Here is a 25521-nt window from a genome sequence, read left to right on the forward strand (position 1 = left end):
AGTGGGAAAAGACCACTCAAATTGTCAGTCTGTATCCACTCACCACCTCAGTCTTATTAATGTCTAATTTAACTTTTTAAGCAATGAATCCCACATTCACATTGCCTGCTTTGCACATTGTATTTGTAAGTGATGGACTCAGGATGATTGTTAGCCATGTGTGGGGGTGTGGCTGAAAGACCTGATGTGTGACCAGAATTCCTTCTCCAGTGACACCCCCCCCCCACCCGCAAGGCTGGGCTACTGTCAGTGAGTCATCCTCACTGTGTTGACACTGGCGCCCCCCCCACGTAAAGTCTGATGAGTTAGAGGGTCTGGCAGAGACCCAGCATGTTTATTCCACATTGGTTCCACTAGGACATGGGAGGAGCATATGCCATTCTGGGATTGCTGGCAATTAAAAACTTCCCTTTGATATCTGTCTCTTTTCAAAAGTCCCTTAATTATGTCATAAATAAAGCCAGAATATTGCAGTTCTGGCTACCTAATGGGCTCTCCACCTTCATCATGTATTGTGGTCACATAAAATTATCATTAATGAGTCCTATATATTTTTCTAGAAGTTTCTAGAGAAGGTGAAATGACTTTTTAACAGGTGATAACATTCATCTAAATACAGAGATTTATCGGTTGTAACAGACACAAGGTAGGAAGGTAGAAATGTGATTTTCTTTTTTGAAATCTGTTTTACTCTCTAGAGGAAAAGTAGCTTCATTTCTCCCATTTCAGTACCCTCAGGCTGATTCAGTGATTTTTTTTCAGGCAAAATGAAATGTGGTCACTGTTGATTTCAACACCAGATCACTTTTTGACAGAGGGCATTCGGAAAGGGTTCTTCCCACTCCTGTGGCATCTGGGAGCAAGGGCAGGAGTCACCTACACTCGGGCGGCAGCACAGGGTCTTGCCTGACCTATTTACTGTCCTCTTGGCCCTTCTCCCTTGCCCTGCAGTCCCCTGTTTACCTGGCCCCAGGAGTGACTTGTTATTTTATTTATTTATTTTTTAAATTAAAAAAAAATTTTTTTTTAATTTATGCATACAGAGCTGGGGTACAGGCTAGAGGTGCAGGGGTGGCGAGAGGCTTCACCAGAGACGGAGTGGGGAGCAGAACAGGCAGATCGACGAAGTACACTGCTGAGGGGAGCAGCGGGCGGGTCAGGAGAGGTCTGCCTCGCCATGTGGTCACCTCCGGGGCAGGCAGGGTTCGAACTCATGCGGAAGTGGCTTTAGCTTCTCAGTGCTGTGCTTTAACCCGCTGAGCCACCAGGGAGGGCCCAGGAGTGACTTGTTTTTTCAGCATTCTGCTTATTTCTGAAGCTAATGCTTGTGTCCCTCTGGTCCTCTTGCACCTCTGCATTCTCCATCAGCACTAAGGGGAATGTCTGGTTTCTTTCCTCACACTTCCCTGATTGTGTGAACCCCTTCTGATGGACCTCAGCCCACCCACAGGCACCTCCCTCAGTGGTGAGGAATGTATTTTCGCCTCCTGCTCCCCTTGGATGATGTGCAGCGTTTCTCCGCAAGGCCATGGTAGGTCCTGTCTCTGCCCATGAAAACAGAATCAGTAATGGCTCTGCAGCTGCCTTCAAACCTGTTGAGTTGCCCTCAAGCCTATGTCACTTCTCTCACAGACATGCCTCTGTGCCCTGGAGATTTGTCGCCTAGGTGATGAGGAAAAAGGGGCCCCTCCTATCTGAGTCTCTCTTCCTCTTGTTCTTGTTGTCTCTTCTAGCACAAAATTGAGTTTTCCTTTCCAGTTTCTGTCTTCTAGGAACTGACTCTGGGTCTTATCCTCTTTCTTTTCAATTCCGGGACATCTATCTATTGATCTGAGTCTTTTAGACTTGACTTTATACACAAAATACTCAGCTTTGAGAAGTTTCAATAAAACCTTTTTCTTGCCCAAGAAAGCCTGGCTCCTAGTAAATAAAAAGCTTTGGCATTGAGGCGGTAGTCTTGCTCAGGATGTAGAATCTCGTATTGTAAAAGCATGAGCTGATTGATGACCGCTGTTCTTGGCTCTGTGTTGCCTTTTCCTGGAGGAATGAACTCCAGTGAGTTAAGAGAGTGTGCGGAGGTTAGGCAAAACCATAGGAAAGTGGGGGTTCAAAGTTTACCAGGGGAGAAACTAGGTTCAGTAATACAAAAATACTATGCCCATTACCTTAAGATCATCTCTACATCAACACTTTACTGCAAAGATTTTTGAGATGGATCTGATAAAAAGGAATTCACATTTGAATCTCTGCTAATGAATAGTGGATGTTGTTCAAAAGAAGAGTCCCTTTAGTCTTCCTTACTGTGCTTTATTCAGCCTTTTTATTTTGTAATTTTGTTTAACATTGTAAACTTAATCTTTAATTGTAAAACAAATGCAGATACAGACCTCCTCAATTGATGTATATGTGTATATTAGTGAATTCTAGAGGAACAATTTACAACTACCACTGTATCAAGAAATACAGCTTTGTCAGCTACCCATTGAATTCTCCTTACAATCTATATCCCAATCACAATGCCTTCCCTTTTGGCACATATAGCTAATGTACTGAGTTGTACAGTGATCTTTCCCTTGTGAGTGTGTTTTTTTGTTTTGTCTTAATATGCAAATGTGAATTGCTGAACACTGTAGTTTATTTAAACGGGCCTGTTATTTTAAAGTTTAATAAGTTTTTTTTTTTTTTTTAAAGACTGATTGCTTCTTCACTCACTTTTCTTTTCCTTATATAATTTCTGTTGAGGACCTGGACTATTGGACTTGTCAAATTTCTCATCATCTGATTTTGATTCTTGAACACTCATGGTCCAGTGTTCTTTGTTCCTTTGTCCTCTTGTATTTTCTGCCAACTGGCAGGTGGTTCCAATGGGGATATCAAACTCAAGTTCAGTCTCTGGGAAGAGTAGATGTACTGTTTGGGAAGACTGTAGGGGGCAATATATCTCCTTTTGTGTTGGCCATTGATGTTTAGTGCCCAAATCTAGTAGTATGTTTTTCATACTTTGAAATCGCTGATGCTCTGAAGCAAAGGTGTGTAAATTTCTTCTGTAAAGAGCAAGCACATAAATATTTAAGGCTGTGAGGGGTATAAAGCCTCTGTGATAAAGCCTCAATTCAACTGTTCTTGTGCAAAAGCAGCCATCAATTATGGAGAAGTTTGGCTGTGTTCCCATTAAACTTTAATTACAAAAAAGAGATAGGCTATAATTTGCTTGCACTGCTCTAGCAAATGATAGAGTCACAAGATGGAAGGAGCTGAGATACTGAGTGTGGAGGAAAACTAACTATGGTCCAGAAACATCCACCTTTTATTGTCAGGTAAGGGAAAAATGACCCTTTAGTTTATTAGATTCATGTATTAGTTACCTAGCGCTGCCATAACCAACAACTACAAAATAGAGGACTTAAAACTGATGGAAATTTATGCCTTTTGGTGGCTAGAAGTCCAAAGTCAAGGTGTTGGTAAGGCTGCATTTTTTTTTTTCATCCCTTGCTGCTTCCTAGTTTCAGGTAATGATAACCAGTCTTTGCTCTTTGTTGGATAGCAGCTGTCACTCAACCATCTGCCTCTGTTATCATATGCCACCCACTCCCTGCATGGGCATCTCTGTCTCTTCTCTCTTCTGAATGACATCAAATAAGGGTCTGTCCTATTCATATGACTATCTTATTAACATTTTAGTTATATCTGCAAAGACTCTATTTCTAACTAAGGTGACATTCATAGATACTTCTAAGGCTATGACTCCAACTTTGCTAGATACAATTCAATTTATAAAAAGTTCTATACATACAGCAAGGGGGATTTAGTTTTTACAGAAACAGCACATATTAGTGGAGTGCTGCTTTGATTAATTTTAGGAAAATTTATTTTCCACACTTTTGTGCTTTGCCCATTATGTTTCAGAATTGTATGTGTATGTGATTCTGTGAGTGCCTATCAAACAATTTACTCATCTGAAGAGATCTGTGATCTTCTAGAACTCATGTCTCAGCCTGTGGAGAGCTGACAGGAAGCCAGATAGGATACTGGTAAGGTGAGAAACACAGCCATCTCAATGAACAGGTGTGTTTGAGCATTGTTCTACCTGTTGCTCCTGTGGGCTGCTTAGCTACATTTCTACTCAGTTCCTTCAGTATAAACTCTCCCAGGAGGCTCATTAGTCAAATACACCATTGGCCGGACACCTTCTTTCCCCTGGCCCTCTGGCTACCATCCCAACAGACACAATTGGCAGGTTTAACCCTAATCTGAACACAGCAGATACCCCTGCTTCCTGTCGTTCTACTGAGAGCTACAGAAGCTGTTAAAGAAAAATGATAATTAGAGCCTCCCCTTAGTCTCCAGACAAAGCTTAACAGAAGCAACTGGTTTACAGGAGCCTGTCAGGAATCTGAGTTAGATCATTTCCTTCACACCAAAATTTTGAAACAAATGTCCAAGCTAAGGTAAGTCGGAAGGTGGAAACTCCATTTATGGTACACGTTGATAGCCACTGCCTGGTAGCCTCATTATTTAAGTTATTAAACCATGAATTTGTTATCCTGTGCACAACCAAAGTAAAAATCTAAAATGTGGGAATCACTGAATTTGCAGAAGGTAGTGTACTTGTGTGTCTGCTTAACCATGAGTGTGTCTTTCATTTACGTGAATCAAATGCATTTATTCCTGTACTGATGCAACACAGAAGTTTCCCAGACTTCACACAATAACAAGACAGCCCTCTTTCTCCTACCTCAGACATGTGTTTCCAGGTAGGTTTGCTGATTTCTAATCAGTCAGCTGAGATATTCACTCTAACTTCAGACTCCAGCCTTTTCTGGAAGAACTCCAGCCTGGGAGAATCTAAACATATCATTCAGAGGCCTGTGATGTTGGAAAGAAAGGAGGTTTTGGATGATTTTTGTTTTTATTTGGACTTGGTTCAGTGCCTTCTATTTACAGCTGGAATGTTCATTGGGTGGTTTCAAATGTGTTTTGGAAGACTGATGTAGGCCTAATGGAAATCAGCTACAGTGGGGCCTCAGAAGACTCTAGGAGCAGGTTATCACATTAATGAATGCATTTCTCTTTATCCATGAAGACTGATGCTGAACAGTGAGACCATGATACACCCCGCCCCCCACCACGCGTACACACTGGCACCCTCAACCCTCCCAGTCTGCAGAGTTGACATCATGCTGTGGGAAGCTCACCTCGGTGGCTTTCTCATCATGCTCTGATTAGAATAAAAAGGGTTCACTCAGGATTTCAAGTAAAAATCCAAGAAACAATTCCTGTACATGACACAAATGACATATTGAAATATGTGCACACAATTCCAAAACTGCTCAGGCTCAGGGAAAAAGACTAGTGGGATTTACTTAACAAATAGGGAAACAAGGAATTCTCCAGGCCACAAGTGGCCAGCTATCTCAGCCTTGATGGTGTCCAAGGTGTTTAAAAGTCATGAACATAAGTCACTTACTCAAGATGGTGCTGGACGGCCAGTGAGCATATGAAGCTCATGACACGCTGATGAGCAGCAAGCCAGGGTCATCTCACCACAGGAGGTGCTTCCAAGAGGGCCCTTGAGATGCCATAGCAGCAGCCACAGGTAGTCTAAAAGTAGGGATGGATGGCAGTGGAGGCTGAGCACTAGCAGGTGCTGCCAGATGTTCCAGAGCTCTCAAAGCCTCCTGGGCACAGGGTGTTAGTCACCCACCAACAGTGCGGCCACCTGGTCACCAGCATTACAGCTCCTTGTGAGCTGTTGGCCCACACCAACAACAACTTAGTTCTCTGACACACCAGGTCCAGGGTCTTTGGTGTTTCTTCAGGCGATGCCACAGGTAGGCTGGAGGCAGGCAGTGGCCCCAGCCTCTGCAAAGCTCTCTGGGCTTCTCTCTGAAGCTTTTCAGATTCTCTTCTTCCTTCTTAGGTTGGCTGCTGGATTTTTCTGAGAGTGTCCAGTCCAAATGAATGAGTCGAGTACTTGAGTCCAACTAGTCCAGGAATACAGCCCCCACTCTAGCCCAAGCAAGTGCACCTCAGAGAGTGCGGGAGGCCAAGCTGGCTCCCCCCCTCCCCTCCACCTCATGTGCTCTGTCTGGGCCACCCTACCTCCAAGCTTGATTGGGCCAGTTTCAATCCTATGGCTATTGGACCAGTTACCAGTTGACTCAGCTTGCACTGACTGGCTCATTCCAGAAGCTGGCACCATATCTGCTGCCTCTCTACTGTCTGGACCCAGAGAAAGCCTTCCCCATGGGGCCCCTGGGGCTGCATGGCCTGGAGTGTCATGGTAGGGCAGCCTCTCCTGCCTGCAATCACTAATGGCTCCTCCTGCATCTGAGCCCCAGTGGGGCCATAGGACTGAAACAAAGTCATCACCTGCTGTCACTTGCGCTGCCTTCAGGCAGAGCTCTGGGGCCAAGCACAGGAGTCCAGGGTCAGAGAGGCTCTGGTTTCAAAATGATCGAGGAATGGACATAAAGTGTTCCCAATCTGATAGAGACCCAGAAAATATGCTAACTGACCATGTAAGCCATCCTGTGAGAATTGCTATCTCAGCATTTTCCTATGAGGAAGAGAAGTCTTGTAAAAGGTCAGATCACACTCACTTAGTATTTTATGAAGGGAGCAGGGATTGTGCTCCCGTGATGAGGTCACTCCTTCCAGGTCATCACGTATACTCCCTTTACCATTTAATCCTTTGGTGTGACTTTCTGCCTTCCTGAAAGAGAACCCAGGATCCAAGTAAGATGTTAAACAGTTATTCGAGATCCTAAAACACAAACAAATAGAACAAAAACACCAAACCAAACCCCAAAAGGGATTCATCCTCATTTAAGTAATAGGAGAATGCACATAAAATCTGCATTTCTCATACTTCTTGTAAAACAGACACCTGCGGTCACCCCAGTTTCTGCAAGCAGCAAAATTGTAGAGCTGGATAGGTGATCTGCTTCAGCGGGGAGCATGTGCCTTGCTAAATAGTCACCAACTTTTGCTCACCAACGTGACCTGCTTGTCCTGGGCATTTGAATTTGCGGTGCATGATCTAGAGGAAAGAAAGCTTCATTAGTTTTTGTTCTCTTTCTGGAGATTCTAAGTTTTTTTTTTTAATTGGAAATGAACCTCCGTCAGAGAATGAAACTAACCTGTGAAATACATAAATGTGTTTCCCTGGATCATACCTTAAGTACGTTTGGCATAACTGGACTCAGCCATTTCCTACTGCCCACGTCTGAAAGTTGGACTGAAAGGCCAGAATGAGGTAGACAGTATGTATTTAGGTTCTACAGCTCTGCTCCAGGAGAGATGTTTCCTAGGGAAGGCCAGCTCTGGGTGCTGACTGCCTGGAGCAGTGTGTAAAGCTGGAACTATGGCTTCAAAGGAGCCAGCTTCCCATGCTATGGTAAAACATGTGGTCACCTGGCCAGGGAAGAAAGTCTCTGGGTCTTGTAATACTACAAAGGATAAGAAAAATAGAATGTTTTTGGATTTAGTTAAACCTTGTTCTCTCTTCAACTTCTGCCCAGAGGACATGGGAACCTCAGAGGAGCTTGTTCTCCCAAGACTGCCCATCTGCAGGTTCCCGTTGGTTGTAGGGTAATTAGAATTTTTTTGTTATTTTGAAAATATAATCAGAGAAAAGTATGAAACCACAGTAAGTGAAAGATAGCCTCTTTCTGGTTTTTTAATACTAAGACGTATTTTCTATACACATTTGTGTGTTTCTTGCGTTAATGCTCCACCTTCTTGTGATTTCTATTCTCTTGCAATTTATTTTATACATTCTTTTTCCAGGAATCCATCCATCTTACTAGATTTTTTTCTTTCTTCCTTCTCTCCCCGCCCCCCCTTTCTGTGCTTCTGTATTTTCCTTTTATTCTAGGATCTGTGTTTAATTTTCCAGCCCTCTACTTTTATTCTTATTTTCCTTTTGTCAGGCTGGACTCTTTTATCTTCTTCCTATTGTTGTTTCATTTACTCCCTCTCCATGTCCCCTCCATGTGCTATTGTCCATGGTCTGCTTATTCCTCTTTAGTTTGTTTTATTCTCTTACCACGTATTCATGCCCCTGCCTAAAAACAAAGAAAAACACAAAACTAATTCTTATTTTTTGTTAAGTGTAGATATTTGCCTAGATTCTTTACACTAGTTCCATACTAAGTCACTATTTTAATACTCTTAGCTCTTATTTTAACATAAACTTCCCCTCCAATTTTATATGGAAAATTGGAAGTTTAATTCTTTAAAAATAAACGTTCCCACCCTGGAAAGCTTCTGTGTGATAAATGGCTGGAAGTCATTATACTGGGTACTGCCTCTATTCTGTTTCTTTGCAAGTTGAGTGTCTCTGAATCTCAGTCTCTTCACCTGTTAAAGCAAACGGGGAAGAACTTCCTGGTTACTCAGAGTGTATTCCTCAGACTGGTCACACTGGAGTCAGCTGAGCTCTGGTTAAAACCTGTCAAGCTCAGGTTTCCCTTAGCACTTCGTGACTCACCCTGTGTGTTTGCTACTTGCTCATCGAAGGCACAAACTAGGTTATCGCCAAGGTTTTTCTCAGCATTAATTTCGGTGAAAATCAGTGAAAGCTTATTACAAATCAATGATAGTAATGCAAAAGTAAAGCAAAAGCTGCCTTGCTTAGTAGCTCACACAAGCCTCCTTGATGAAATGCCAGTGCCTTGGGGCCGCCCTCAGATGAACCAGTCAATGGGATGTTTCTGTGTCCCAGGTTTCTGGTGTGACAGGCTGAGGACTATGCAGGTGTCCTGCTGGCACTTATACCTTCCTTTCTGACATCATCAGTGCTGCCCTTGTGGATGCAAGGTAAGTAATTACTGTGTGAACAGAGAAACAACAAATTACTTGCTTTTACCTACTTAGATCCACCAGAATTATTTTAGGAGGTTAAAGAAAAGCATTGAAAATGATGGTGTGTATTTTTATAGTACTGAAGGAGCAATAAGCAAGGTGAATTGATCCCTCATGTTGTATTCAGGCTCTTGCTGACACTGGGAGTGTTTGTGGTAACAGGCGAAGCAACCCCTAGTGATTGGTAGACAAGATATGTGAATCCTGGTATGCCTACAGTGGACATTCCAGGGAACTTTTGCTTCATCCTAATTTAGTGCTAGTTGGGGTTGACACAGCCACATGCTTTTGTTGGGTCCTGAGTTGATTTTAGTTATCAGTTTGTTGACCTGTAGCTTGTTTAAGAAAAATGAAGCCCACAGAATTTCTTCTTTACACATTCAGCGTAGTAGCCTTAGTAAGGAACAGTTAGAAAACATTTGTCACAAGAAAGTGTGACAAAACAATCATAAGGCAATTCTTCTATGTTATAGTTTTTCACATCAGACCTGGAGAAACTGCAAAGATTAACTTCACCTTTTGTTAAGGTAATGTTTTGTTCTTCTGTGTTCAATGAGAAACACAGCAAAGGATTACATTTTTGTAGTGCTTGGATTTTATTTGATCAAGCTAAAGTAATCAATTGTGTTTTCCTTAAACATGTTTTGCATAGTAAAGCAACTTTCTCCTCCCCAGTCTTCATGTCCTGGGATTTCTGCATCATTAAATTTAACTGAGGAGCCTAATTCTGTCATTATGTGGGGCACTGGATTCTGAGGTGTCACTTCGCGAAGAGACATTTACAATACAAGATCACTTTGCTATTTTTTCCAGGTTAAAAAAATTATTTTTAATTGAGGCAATTTTGGGATACCCCCACCAGGTATGGTCTGTTTTTGAGTGTTACTCCAAGAAGTTATATGTGCTGTGTGGACATCTATCTTTCCTACTGTATGACAGAAGCCCCTTAGTCATGGTTGGGCCATGATTGTTACCTGATCCTGACTCAGAATCACATGAAGAATCAACAAATAATTTCTTTATAAATTTTTCTTTGAGTAGGAAACTTTCTTTTATTGTATTCTTACTTTCTTACTTTGAAACACACATGTTATTGGAACTATTTTGCGTCCCTTCTGCTTTCAACTTTGCGATACTCACAAGTCTACATATATGAGGAATCTTCAACAACTCTTACTGACTTTTTGCCTGGCTGCAGAAATCACTCAATTGACATAATTTTGCTTATTAATAAGATATCTTATTTTACACTGTCTGATGCATCTCAGCTTTCTAAATTCGTTTGTAAAGGGAAGTTAAATAGTTTTCCACTAAGATGTTACTGAAGCTTTCTAGTATGGTGATTTCAGTTGATTTTAGGGAGGAAATCCAGAATACACACTGAATCTTACTCCTTAAATCTACATTCCAAAAACTGAGAAAACACATCAAGTTTTCCCATTTCCTTTGAACTTTTTAAATAAGTGATTTCCCAGGATTCTACTTAGTTAGAGATGCTACTATGTCAATACTAAGAGGATGACTGAGGAGTGGGAAGATCAGATCTATGACCGACCCAAGCTTATAGATTAAGCAGATCATAGAGATGCCTTTTCTTTAATTTAACCTTTATCTATTTTGTGTCCTTCTGTATCCATAATGTCAGTCTCTGAAACCATAGTGTCAGTGGGGGGGATTTTTATGATGTTAGAATTTATCTAGAATTATCTTTATTATTAAAAAAAAATATAGCAGTAGTTCCATGTTACCTAGAATTTTTTTTTTAACACTAAGACTGACTTTGCAAACATTGTCTTTGTGGGTCTCAGATATTTTTCACTCTGAATCATTGGCACCTTCTAAATTCATACTTACGATTTTGGAATCAGTCTATATGTCAACAGGAAGCTTGAACCAACGATCTGGATCCACAAACTCCAATGGCATTTAATGTAACTTCTAGTGCTTTTATTTCTTCCTGAGGCTGCCACTAAACTGTAGCATAACTACTTCATTTAATAAAAAGTCCAGCCTTATGAAAATTCTCATATCCTTGTTAATGCTGTGGGAAATTTCAAGAAAAACAAAAGTAGCAGTGAAATTGTTAGAATATGACTTCTTCTGAGAGTATTTATACAGCGCTGTGGGATAATGAAAACTTTAGTCAGTACTCCAGTATACAAGATTTCCCCCTGACTAGTGGAATTTTACCACTACTTGCAGACTTAGAGGGAATTAAGGAAAAAACAGGCCTGAGATAACTTATTTTTAGCTAGTTGTTGGGTTCAGTTATTTGAGTTGCCTGAACTATTGGCACAAGAACTGGTGGAGAAGAAGATGAGCATTCTGACTCACAACATCTCTGAACCAGAGGCTGCTTGAATAAGGAATATAACAGATGTGTAGCATGAGCTGTCCTTGCTCAGGAGCCTTCCACTTGGGATAGAAAAGGCTAAACTTATATGCAGAATGTAGAGAAATCAAATCACAGTTAGGAAAAAGAGAAAGCTCGCAAGCTGGTCATAAATCTGAAACATACAGTTGGGGGAGGGGAGGGGTGAAAACAGGGATGTGAAGAGTATAAGAGATGGTGCCAGATCACAGGCGATGTGGTGGTGGAACTACAGGAACTACATCTAAGGGGGGAAATCAAATACGGTACAAAAATTAACAATGATGTAAAAAAATAATAATACAAAAGCCAACCTTCCCCACTACCTAGTGTTATCTGAAAAGTACTGAAAACATTTACATAACTCTACCCTGCATTCATTCCACATCCAAAGATCAATGTCTTATCTCAGCACACTGGACTATGATGTTAGTCTAGGTGATTTGAAGACGGGTGCACCACAGTGGTGATTCCTGAAGAGAGTGTCCCAAATCTTCCTAGTTAAAAATAAGTTAATTAATTAAAAGAAAAACATTAAGTCTTCCCTTCTCGTGTTATTGGTGACAAGCAAATAGGTATCTGAAAGGACCATTTTTTGTCTGTCAACTAACAGATTGGATTATTTTGTTCTAGAAAGAGTTCTAAAGAGAGTGGGCCCAATAGAAATGTATTTTGTTTATGAAATAAATGTTGACAAAATGGTAGCAGGTACAGGAAGGGCTCTGGGGAGTCCAGGGTTCCTGGAAGAACCAGTTTTATAAGTGGGTGATTCTTAACCATTTTTCTGCTGTAGTAGCTGTAGAAGTATCACATTCCCTTATCTATAATAATACTAATTGCAGAAGTGGTTCTGAGCTGGGACATAGGTATTAGATTTGTGATTTGGAAAAAGGATCAGGGTCCTGTTTTAATAAAATAGACATGATGTAACTGTGGACATCATTCACATAAAGTAGTTAATTTTCTGAGGTAACCTTGTCTGATTTCTCATTTTATAAACATGAAATAGCAAGTAACTCAACCTTACTTTGGGATAAATCTAGACTCTGAATTAATGAAGAGGTATCTTGTTGATTTTTTTATTTTTCATGGAAGTCAGTTTGTTTGAATGGTAGGTAGGATCTTGAAAGTATAAGTGGTGCCCTGATTTACTTTTCCTCATTTTCCTTATCTTGTGCTATGAAATCTCTAGTATTTGCATTATCAGGGAAAATGTAGAAGGAAGCAGGTGGAAAAGTAGCAATTACTAGAAAGGTGGAAAACTGTGTAGAAGAGAAGGGATCTCATAAAATATGGACAGAGTCACAGAAGGCTGGCAAGAGATGAACTGGGTAGGGGGTGTCAGGTGTTTGGTATGTGGGTGCATGAAGTACGCCTTGGACCACAATGCCCTCATGACCTTTGTGATTAGCCAACTACCAGTAGGAATTTACTGAGCCTCTACTTTGTGCCAGACATTATTCTGGGCACTGAAGGCACGGTATTAAATGAGCTGACATATTTCCTGCCTTCAAGGAGCTAACATTCTACTAAAAGAGTTCTCTTGCTCTTATTAAGTTTAAAATGCCTGTTTATGGCAAAGAAGTATAAATGGGAGCTGCTCCCTATAAAATATATTCTTTGTCTTGGCAAAATATCCTCGTGGAGAGATTAGGACAGTGGGGAAAAAGCACTGAGTAACATTCTCTTCATTTCCACCTCTCTGTTAGGTCATAGACATAAATTACGATTCTGGCCCTCATTCACCCTCACAGCTCTCTGGCATCCTTTCCTATTTTCGGAACACGAGAGGAATGAGGAGGTTATTTGGAAGGTCGTTGGTTTAAGGAGTTGTCCTGCTACAGTAACCAGAGAATCTTGAATTTCATCTGGAAAGATTGCAAGGCAGCAGGGCAAACACACGACGAGGAGTCAATTGGTGAGGAGCCCCCAGAGACAAGAAGCATATGGAAAATCAAATTCACAAGTTGCTTCTTTAAAAAGAATAGGCTGTAGATGGATTTTAAGTCTTAATCTAAATACAAGGTTGTGTCAGCAGTTGTTTTTGAGACAACCAAAGGAACTAAGTGTTCCCCTCTGTGTCAGAACCCGTGTGGCCTCAAGCAACGAAACGAGGAATTCATTTGGTCTCTTTTCTCAGACACTGATTCTGGAACTGAGCAGGATTTCTGGCCCTACAGTTGGTCTTTGGTGTGATGCAGATGTGTTTAGTTTGTCACTATTCTTTTTCTGGCCCAGAAAAATGTCTGAGAGAAATAGGAGCAAGGTCCTGACTGGGATTGGGTGAAGGAACTATTCCGAGACTCTAACCCAGGGTCCTCACTACTCCAAATGTGGTCTTGAGAGATTGATAGAAAAGCAGAATAACATCCTATCTTGTAATCCGGAAGTTCAATTTGGAGAGTAGCCTCACCAGTGCATTTTTCTTTCTCACCTCCGCTCTTTCACTCCCCGCAGTTCCCCCTTTGCCCACAGGCTACCCTCAGGAATGGTGTTGGTGGGTGCTGGATGAGGGAACAGGCCACAAACATTCAGTCCTTCTTTATTAAACCAAGACTTCAAACCCAGAAGAGTCTAAGTCACATAAAACAAAGAAACAATCTAATTTCAGACCTATCTTGAGTCGTTGCTGGTTAAACCTCAGGAAGACCACAAAAAGGCCCCAGACATTGTAGGGTGTGAATTTTGAATCTGTGCTTCTTGACATCTGTTTGGCTGCCATGACCTTCAATTTACCGAAATATGGAAACTTCATTATGGCAGTCTACCCATATAATGAGGAAAACACTGATGTTTGTATCAATCCCAGACCCCTAAAGCAATACTGTCCTCAACCAAAGGTTCCTATACACAAAAATAGATCAAGGTATTGGTTCTTTGGAAATTAATATACATGAAATTTTTCTCCTTGTAAAATAAAAACAAAATGAATCCCTTTGATTATCACAGGCGCCTTGACTAGAAGTCATAGCTCCAAAGCTTTATCTGGCCAAAGGAATGTCCTCCTTGTTGTTTATCCCATCTTTCAGTTTTTGTGACTGAAAAGAAAGCCACAGTTACAACTTCATGTTATACCTGTGTGTGTGTGTGTGTGTGTATGCATTTTGTTTTTAGTTTTCAGGGGGGAAACAGAGAACAAGAGCAAATTGAAAACCATCAGTGAGAGATGAACAAAGGACTGAATCTCCCTGGTAAATGCAACCACATCCACAATAGCAACAGAAAGCACAGATAAGTTATTTCTTACTGGACATTATATGAGATGGAGCTTATCGATCTGCAAGATCTTCCAACCACCCAATCATAACACTAACTACATTAACTTCAGCCATTTTAATACTTATATTGAAATATTTATATCACTGAATACTTTTCTTGTGTCTTCCAAAGTTATGATATCAAACTTACAACATCGTAATGGTAATGAACTCATATTTTTCCATCCAGAATAATAATTGAAGCAGTTTTTAGAAATAGCATGAGGTGTAAAACAATGAGGCCTTGCTATAGTTTGATCAACATCAAGGTTAGAGAATCCAGGATCTTTCCCACCCCTAAAACTTGATGTCCTCCCCTCCTCCTTTTTTTTTTTTTTAAATTTATCTATGCGTACAGAGCTGGGGTACAGACCAGAGATGCAGGGGCGGTGAGAGGATTCACCAGAGATAGGATGTGGAGCCGAACAAGCTGACTGATGAAGTGCACTGCTGAGGGGAACAGCGGGCAGGCCAGGAGAGGTCTGCCACACCATGTGGGTCACCTCCAGGTTGGGAATTGAACTCATGCTGAAGTGGCTTCAGCTTCTTAGTTCTGTGCCACCAGGGAGGGCCCCCACCTCCTTTTTTGTATGTTTAGTGAGTTTTGTGTACATGTGAAACATGGGCATGTTTCATTCTTAGGTTTTGGGAATCACCCAGAAATCAGTGAGGAGCCAAAATACCAGAGAAATGGACCAATTTTGTAGTAAGAGTTAGTTTATGTTGTGGTTGGGAACAAATAAGAAATACTTAGAAATGCCCCTCAAAATCTGATTGCTAGGTTATCTAAGTCAACTTGGAAACATTGTTTGGATTCTAAAGGCAACAAAACTCTATCCAATTTTGTCTGTCTTTATACCTGGCTTCTAGACTGACTTTCAATTCTTCCAGAAACCTGAGAAGTGAACATATTAGAAAAGGAATTTCACTTAGTTACCATCCAAAAACATGAACATGAGCAATGAGGCACTAAGCGGTAACATCAATAAATATATTTTTATTCAAGTTAATATACCTCAGTCAACCTGTTTTATTCTGGGGAGTTGTTAAGAACTGAAGTTAGCTTAGTGACTTAGAACAGTGACTTTTATATAAGTGTCTCCCAAAATGAAGGTTTATTATTAAATGCCCTGAAAACGATTTCACTTTAGATGTTAATTAGAACTTCACTCACTGCTGTTTATCAGAAAACTCAGCCTTGGCCTCCTTTCTCTTCCCCCTCACCCTCTCAGAGATTAATTGAGGAAACACTTTAATACATATTCAGTTTGGTTTAGGAAATAACATTACTAAACAAGTTTTGGTGGGTGGCATGTAATCACTGAATGGCCAATTTGTTCAGGAAGCAGGAATTAACACCTTTACTCCGGTGAAAAAAAAAATCAGCACTGTAAGACCTTAAGTAGCTAAAAGGATGGAGTTTGGATTAAGTCCTTAAGCAGAAAGGGGAAGGCCTGAGACAAAGCAACACAGAGTTGCTACTCCCTACCACTGCTAGCCTCTACTTAAGTGTCTTTTTCTCCTGACTTAGAGAAGTGAAAATAGCATCAGCACAGTTCAGTGTTGTCAGTTCTCTTTCATTTCATTAAAGAGAAAGAATCCATTTGGCCTAGCCATTATGCATGACTCTAGAGTTCTTGGAAATTAATGATAAATCAGCTCTGGATACAGAAAACAAATTCAATTGAACACTTGAGGGAGGTGGTGGGTTATTTTATTTGAAAAAAGGAACCCAGTTCTTCTTAAATAATGTACAATTTTAAGAAACTTGAAAATCTCCTGTGACCTATGGATAAAAGGAGATTACAAGAATCCTGGCAATGGCTTTTTACCAGTTGAATCCAGTTTTAAATTCTCCTGTTAAAAAAAGGGAAATAAAATAGATTTACTAAACACTTGAGATAGTCTGCTTGATGGATCACCCTAAAAAGGAGAGATAGGGGAAATATATATAGTTTATTTTCACAAATCAATTCAGTTTTTCTATGAAATAAATGAACAAGAGACCCATTAACATGGTTGTTACAATTCTTTTTAATTGTTTACTCTATTAAGGTGACAATACTTGACAGCTTGATATATTAACAGTGTTCACTTGCCTGACAAAAACATAAATTATAACAGGAGCATGAGGTGATCCTTCAACTCTTTATTCATTCATCTAGGATAAATGTAGAATTTGGAGAGAAATCAAAATTAAGTTATATTTACCTGGACTCCAACAGCTGTTTCTTCTTGTTTAATGGTCGCTGAAGAAAAGTTAGCTGAGATGAAGGGTAAAATGGGTCAAGTCCAGTACAGCCATTAGAACCAAAATGGGAAATCAAGTCATTAAAGCCAGCCCTAGTGCAAACATAAAATATACTTGAACTTGAGCTCATTCCTGTTCAATTAAATTGTAGCATTTTAAATCAGAAATTTCAAGGGGATTGGATATAAACACATAGACACAGAACTTTAATATTCTATTTCACTTAACGCTCTGTAATAGCACATAGAGTCAAATGGTAGTATAGAATGTCCAATAAAAACAGCAATACCCTGAGCCCTCCCTGGTGGCATAACTGGTTAAAGCATAGCACTAAGAAGCTAAAGCCACTTAAGTATGAGTTTGATCCCCTCCCCAGAGGTGATCCACATGGCGTGGCAGACCTCTCCTGACCCGCCCGCTGCTCCATCTGCCTGTTCTGCTCCCCACTCTGTTTCTGGGGAATACTCTTACTGCCCCTGCCCCTCTGGCCTGTACCCCAGTTCTGTATGCACAAATAAATAAATCTTAAGAAAAAAAAAAAAACAGCAATATCCTGCCTATCCTTTCTTCCCATCTACTGATATACTAACAAAACCTCTTTTAGTCGTTCAGCTGTTTCTTCTGGCATATAGCTTCAAATGTCTAAATAACTTGCGAATTTACCCTTTCTTATAGAAAATGTGAATAAGGTTTAGAAAACTTCCCTTGCTTCTACATATAGGAGAAAAGAATCCAGCCCTATTTATCCTATTCCTGCCACCTGACTGATACATCCTACTTCTTCATCCTCTAAAATAGTTATCATTTTTCATTTATGTTTAGTGTTAACTTTATTATGACTGTGTAATTGTTGTATGCAACAGATCAAGGTGCGCTGATGTTTCTTTTCAACTTTTTTGTTACCACAAACAAAAATTTGTATAATTTGTTTTATTACTTTATTTGTATGTCCCTAGTACTGATTCATCTCCCACATTTCAGAGAGAGGTATTCAGCCTCTCAAGAGAACCAAGTGCAAGTGACCCATCATTTTTTTTTTCTGGAATATCCACACCTTTGTCCCCAACCCTATGGGATTCCCTATGTGTGGTGATAAACTCTTGTTCTGAATCCTCCCTTTATTATTGTACTGAAGGCTTCTTTGTCCTTTTCAGCTTTGCTTTCATAGTCTCTCTGCACCTTGTACTGGAAACCATTCTCCAATTGCTTCCCAGACTGTTGCTTTTATTCTTTGAATAGGAGGAAATGCCCGTTTTTTCTACCTTAACACTTTATTAAAGCTTGGTAAGCCATAGTATTTTGGATGGAAATGATTTTCCTTCAGAATTTTAAAGCTCTTGTGTTAAAGCTCTTTCTATCACCTTCCTAGGAAGTCAAATGCAATTTTTACTCCTAATCCTATACATGGGTCTACCATTCCTCATTGGAAACCTTTAAGATTTTTGTCTTATAGCTGGATATCACACACGGGATCATGTCCTTTCTCTTCTCATTTATCATTCTGGAGACTTATGGGGACTTTTCAGATACCTTACGTGATTTTTTTTGTTTTATTTTTTCATTTTAGGTATTTGCTATTTCTTCACATCATTTTCTCTGTTCTCTTTTCCTAAAACTCCCATTATTCAGATTTTAGACCTCCTGAATTGTTTCACTATTTTTTTTTTTTTTGGAATTCTTTTTGTGCAGGTCATCCCCAAATCTCTCTTTTTGTTTCATTTTCTTGACTTTACCTTCCACCCTTTCTGTGGAACTTTAAAGAAGTTTCTGTTTCATATAATTTTTTCCCCCTCAAAATCATGTCTACTGAGGTAAGGTATCTGTTCAGGAATTGTAGCTTTAAACCTTTTCACGTACACTGTCACACCTGACCCACACCAGTGCCCCCACAATGCTCCACCATGTTCCACTGGGATCATTCCTTCCCCTACACTCACTAATCTGTGGAATATAGGGAAATATAACACAGGGTTGGTATATTTTTAAATTTCAAGAATTTTCAAGTTCTTAGAATAGTCCACATTAAAAAATCTAATATAACATTATTGTCTCATGTTTTATATACTGTAATAATACCTTCTTTTAGCATTCTGAAGAAACTTTTTATAGTCAATATGAGATCTTTGTGATGAGCCCTGGGGTGCACCACATACATCCCTCTTCAGGGAAAGACTTTGTTGCCCCAAGTAAAGAGTCTGGGAGAGAATCTTCCTGGGAGTCCTTCAGGATCATCTCAGCTGCAGAATTACCTTCTCCTACCCCTTCCTGGGATGGTCCAGATACAAAGAATATTTCTTATGGGGTAAAACTGCTTGGTGTTCTTGATGTAACTTGAGACATCTCTGAAGGGCTGTTCTAGCTCTACACTGAGGTTGGTCTGTCATGGACCACCCTTGCAACTTGACCATCCCCCCTGCCCTCTCCTGCATCTGTCCCTTCTAAATACACTCTCTAATAAACTTCATGCATGCTTGACTCCATCTCAGAGTCTGCTTCCCAAGAAAACAAAGCTGTAACTCCTTCCTTCTCTATTCAGTAAATCTGATTCTCCTTAGTTACCTTTCTTCTGTTGATCCAGTGTTGACTTTGACTTCTACATTAGAGGCTTTCTATTTGATATTATTTGAAAGTAAAGTTGGTTGAAAGCTTAAATATTTGTGGCGCTTGTATCTTTCAAGTCACCAGGAAAACAACTGCTGCTTTGGTGTCTATTTCTTTTGGTGTCTCTTAGCCTCGGATATTTTTTTGTCCTCTCCTTCTTGGGGAGCATAAACCTGACTAAACACTTTCCAGAACCTAGTGAAAGGTGAAATTGGGATTTCAACTATTATTCTAAACATTATTTCATACTCTGATATTTAAGACTGGAATCCTCAATCCTAATCAACTCTGTTTGGCAAAAGTACTGCTAAACTCTGTTTCAACTTTCTAGATGATTCTCTCAACTCATTCTCTACCAGGGTGTAGGTAATCTCAAAGTATATGGATTGGAAGGTGATTTGGACAGCTAAATTTTTCTTCTGCAATAGGAATTGTGTTGTTTCTTATTGACTTCCCTCCCCACCCTTTCCCCCTATGAAGGCTTTAAATTCACTCCTCCAAGCATAGTTGTTTCTGCTCTGCTCATTGATCCACTTTTCATCTTCAAATATATATTTTTTAAGATTTATTTGTGCATACAGAACTGGGGTACAGGCCAGACATGCAGGTGGTGAGAGTCTTCATCAGAGACAGAGTGGGTAGCAGAACAGGCAGATCAATGAAGTACACTGCTGAGGGGAGCAGCGGGTGGGTCCCAGCAGCGGGTGGGTCAGGAGAAGCCTGCTGTACCATGTGGATCGCCTTGGGGTGGGGTATCAAATTGGTCCTGAAGTGGCTGCACTAGCTTGCAGTGCTGAGTTCTAACCTGTCGCACCACCAAGGAGGGCCCTTCAAATATTTGTTAATATTGTTCACCAGCTATGGTTTTTGCTTCCATTCTCTTCATTTATGTGGCTTCAGACCTCTTTTCATTTCTTTATTGTGATTTAAGTGCATCTTGAAGGAGATGGGTAGATACACAGAGTTTGCTCAAACTAATTTGGACCAGTCAGAGGAAGTATTCTTGCTTCTCTGACTCAGTGGCAGGTGACAGCGTTAGTTCTATTTTCTCTTTAGAAACACATTCTTTTTTAAAAGATTTATTTATTTATTCATACAGACCTGGAGTACAGGCCAGAGATGTGCAGGGTGAGAGGATTCACCAGAGACAGAGCGGGGAGCAGAACAGACAGATGGACGAAATCACTGCTGAGGGGAGCAGCGGGCAGTTCAGGAGAGGTCTGCCTCGCCATGTGGTTGCCTCCGGGGCAGGCAGGGATCGAACTCATGTGGAAGTGGCTTTAGTCTCTCAGTGAAGTGCTTTAACCCGCTGCGCCACCAGGGAGGGCCCTAGAAACACATTCTTAATTGGATTCTCAGATGACATATATGCCTGTTTGTCTTCTTGCTGGCTGCTCATTCTCATATACTTTTTTCATCTCCCATTTCTCTAGAGATAAACTCAACATGAAAAGTTATGAAAATAAGACAATTCTACAAAATATTCAAGCACTAGGATATGTAGCTTTAGATGACACAGTTGAAGAAGAGTAAGTAGCTGAAAAAGTTTGTCACAGTTGAAAGAGTCAGATTTCATACATAGAAAAGAATGACTTTATAAGATTAGTCAAGTGAGAATAAAACATATACTTAACTTTTCAATAGCTGAATTTAATTTTTCAAAATAGTCATTCAAGTAAGTGAAGATGGGTTTATAATTTCTCACTTTTCTAAAACATCACTGTAAAATTAAAATACTTTAAATGAATACATTTCAATTTACTGAGAACTAATAATTAAGGAAGAAGATTTTTAAAAACATACAAATTGAGATTGATGTTTTAATTAATTTCTTTTCAAGGATTATTACTATTCCTAAGGACTAATGAGCATTGTCAAACCATATTCTATATCAGAAAAGGCAACAGCTTTTTTTTTTTTCAAAGATTTATTTATTCATACAGAACTGGGGTATAGGCCAGAGATGCAGAGGGTGAGAGGATTTACCAGGTACAGAATGAGGAGCAGAACAGGCAGATCGTCGAAGTACACTGCTGAGGGGAGCAGCGGGTGGGTCAGGAGAGGTCTGCCTCGCCATGTGGATCTCCTCGGGGCAGGAGGGGATCGAACTCATGAGGAAGTGGCTTAAGCTTCTTTGTGCTGTGCTTTAACCTGCTGTGCCACCATGGAGAGCCGGCAACAGCTTTTTAATAATTTTTTGTAATGAATAAGATGATATTTAAGTCATTAATAAAAACTCAAGGGCCTCCTTGGTGGCCTGGGGGTTAAGTCTCACTGCTATTACTGCTATGACCTGAATTCAATTCCTGGCCAGAGAGCTGACCCACATGATGCAGCAGACCTCTTTACCTGACCCACTGCTCCCCTTTGCATTGTATTTCAGTAAATATGACTATTCTGCTCCCCCTCTGTCTCTGGCTCTCTTACCCCGGACCACTAACCTTTCCTCTGTTCTTCCACACAAAAATAAAAAAAATAAAAACTTAACCCTGCTTTGTTAAATAATATACTGTGATAAAATGACTTAAGGTAGTTTAGAATGAAAGAAAAAGGGAAAATTATGGCCCTCGTTGGTGGCACAATGGGTTAGGATGCAGCACTGCAAGCTAGCAGCAGCTGCTAGTGTGAGTTCGATCCCTGGCCCAGAGGTGACCCACATGGTGCATCAGACCTCTGCTGCTCACCCACTGCTCCCCTCAGCAGTGTACTTCGTTGATCTACCTGTCCTGCTTACCACTCTGTCTCTGGTGAAGCCTTTTACCGCCCTTGCACCTCTGGCCTGTACCACATTTCTGTAAGCATAAGTAAATAAATCTTTAAAAATAAGTAAATATTAACTTTATAGAAAAAACTTAAGTGATTATGTTTCTCAACCCATAAAATAATATTTTCAGAAATATTTTATTTGGTTATCTTAGGAAATCTGCATAGATTACCTGTGGTGCTATATATTCAAATTTAACCTAAACAAAAGTATATTCTATGCCTTTCAGTTTGTAATTTACACCAGAGAGCTATGTAAAATAGTTAGTGAAAAGCTTTTCCCTAAAATTTGAATCATAGTAATTATTGCATTTAGCCAGATAAGCCTGATATTATCTTTAATCGTTGTACAATTTATTATGTTTATAGAAAAACAAAACAAAACATGTAGCATGGAAAATTTAGATGTACTAGTCAAATATAGCTTAAAGTGTTAGTTCTTAAACTGATTTAAAGAACATCACAAGTTTACACCGGAGCTAAATGGCCTAAAGAAGGAAGAATGATTCATATGCTTTTAATACAATCATAAAATTAATAAGTACTTGTCCCCTTTTCTTCAACAACTGTGCATGCATGCAGCAATATGGGTCTGAGGCAGGTGCTGAAGCTTCAGTCGCTTGGCCACACATTTCTATGGTTCGTGAGTCATGGGAATTGCTTGTCTTAATATGACTACTAAAGTTCTGTCCTATTGTCTTTTCTTGTAATAGAAACATGGCTAGAATGACAAAGCCAAACTAATTACAAAGCTTAATTTAATAGTTTAAAGCGCATAGGGCATTCATTCCCAAAGCAGTAAAATCTTTTGTTTGGAAAATTTTAAACAAATTATGTTTTACTTTATGTTTTATTATTTACGTAATAAGTATTTACAAGAACACAATTTTCTCAAGGTTTCAACTGCTCATTGTTCCATAAATAGGACACACATTTAGAAAAAGAAGCTTTTTTTAAGGAATATTTTAGTGATTACCTCTGCTTTAAAGCATAAAACTTCAGTAGTACTTGATGTTACCAGAATCATGTCCTAGCTAATTATTTGAATCTCTTAGTAAAATTTTCACCCTCCAGTCACTGTTCTGAATTACTACTGCTAGTAGTACTTTTGAGATGTATTTAGATTTTGTGTCTGGGTAAAATTTTCTTCTACACATTATTCTCTCATAATCACTGTTGAGCTGTCTCAGATAAATCTTCTATCTTGGTTAGAAAATTCAAAATCCCCAATCTCTAATAGTTAGAAGTGTGGTCCCATGTCTGTCCCGGCTTTTTGAAGACCTTGATGATAACTTTGCTAAGTATTGTCATCTGACTTATGCTTATTTGCAGTGATAGAGAAAGTGTTCAGTTTAGCCATCTTGGGTCATACATGGGTCACTACCAACTATTCTCACCTAAATACAGATTCCTATCAAAGTATTTGAGGGTGGACCATAGAGCAAGACTTCACCTTAATGGATTCAGGAATGTAAATTGACCAATGTGAACTCTGACCTGAAAGAAAAGGGCACCGTTGTTCCAGTGAGATTCCAATAGCTGTAGTTAATAGAAAAGACTGTCATCCATGTTGGTCCTGGGGGTGGGAAAAGAAATTTTTTGGGAGGGTGAGGTTGACGTCAGTGTCCTGTGAGTTTAGAGAGTTCTGGGATTTGACTTGTTTTTAAGAGAATTGAGGCAAGTGAGTGAGCTGTGAAAGCCAAAGTTCTTAACTACACTTATTTTCTTTCCTCCACTGATTCCTTTACTTTAATGACTTTTTGTTACATTCCTTAGAGGTAAGGAATATGATCTGCTAAAAACATACTAAATCATCCTGTCAGACAAAAGATTCTTGTAGAGTGAACTTCTTGGGATAAGTTCCTGCTATCAGTGAATTTACAAAGTGATGGGGTTAAGAAAGGAGATAATTAACTCATAAAGCATATAAGGCCTGATGACTTTGGTTACTTCCTAGAATGAAGTACTACTTGCTGATAACTCTAAAAAGTACAGATTCACCAAAGAGTGACATAGAGAATGTTTCTACCAAAAAGAGGGAAAGAATTTAACTTTCAATATTGGGGGAAAGCTTTTGGGGAAGGAAGAGTTTTTCACATGATCTTAACTCCCCATAGAGTGGAAGGGTTAAGGAAGTTTTCCTATGCCCAGAGTCTTGCTGTCTTGGGAAGCATTTCTTCTTCTTCCACTTCCCAGTGGCCTTTACTTCAAGATGATTTGGACTCACTATCCCATCAGGTGGTTCGGGCACAGGACAACTTTTCCTTACATTTGGGCTAAATGGTTCTGGGTGTTGAATTCCAGCACGCTCTTCTGAGCACTCTGTCTTAGTCATCCCGTCCCATGAGGTCTGTACTTGAAATTGCTCCTTGAACCCCTCAGCAGTATGGCTCCCTTCCTGCGTGTTTAGACTCCATCCATTGAGCACTTGCAAGACAACAATCCCTTTGCTCCTGATATGAGATTTACTGCAGATATAGGCACACACTTAAAACATGCACTATTAGAATTTTCATTTCTAGAGCTTTTGGGACCCTACGGATGTCCTGAGCCAGGAGTGACTTTGTCCAGGATATGAATTGAATCATTGTTTGTGTCTTTTGACCCTCAGATCACCTTTGCTATTTTGTAATCTCTGTTCAGTCACTAGGTATCAGCCTGTCTGCACCCACTAAAGAATGCCTTTGTATATTCTGTAATTAAAATGCCCGATTTCAAGCTCCTTTTAACTGAGGCTGTTGGACTTCATAGAAGTAGGACTCCACCTGCCCCCTTCAGGGGCGTGAGATTTGTGACACTGGGAGATCTTAACAAGAAGGGAGTTCACACACCTCACCCCCAACACACACACACCCTGCCCTTTTTGGACTGATTGATGACATTTCCTAATATAGCAGGGCTAAGATGACTTATTTTGAAAAATGGAATTAAACCTTTCCCTTTTTAGGAGCAAACATAACTTGGCAACAATGTCAACCCCAAGCACATTAGTCCTTGTGGTCAAAACATTAACAGGGTGCTTTGTTAACAAAATGTTCGGGTCATGATAAGGCCAACAAAGGAACGGTAAGGCTTTATGAGCTGAGTCTTTCCAAATAGAGCTCAAGTGAAAAATTCTGAAAAGTGAAATGTTCTCCTGTAACCAGGAGCCAGATGAGTCTGGATGAGAGTTTTTATGCATGAACAGGAGTGTCAGTGTGTCAAGGGATCCAAAATAAGCTTGAAAACGAGGAAACATTTGTAGGCCTACAAAGTGTGCAGCTCTCTGAAACTTTTAAATAAAGGATCTTAGCTAGGCTCACTAATTAGCTTTCTGGGGCAATGTAGGAGAGTGGGGGGCCCTTAAAGAGGTCCCAGGGAGTGCTAAGTGCTGGGGAGTTTATTGCTGCTCATAAACAATAGTACTAGGG

This window comes from Condylura cristata, unplaced genomic scaffold, assembly GCF_000260355.1.
Source record: "Condylura cristata isolate star-nosed mole 26May11 unplaced genomic scaffold, ConCri1.0 scaffold00001, whole genome shotgun sequence".
Taxonomy (NCBI): domain Eukaryota; kingdom Metazoa; phylum Chordata; class Mammalia; order Eulipotyphla; family Talpidae; genus Condylura; species Condylura cristata.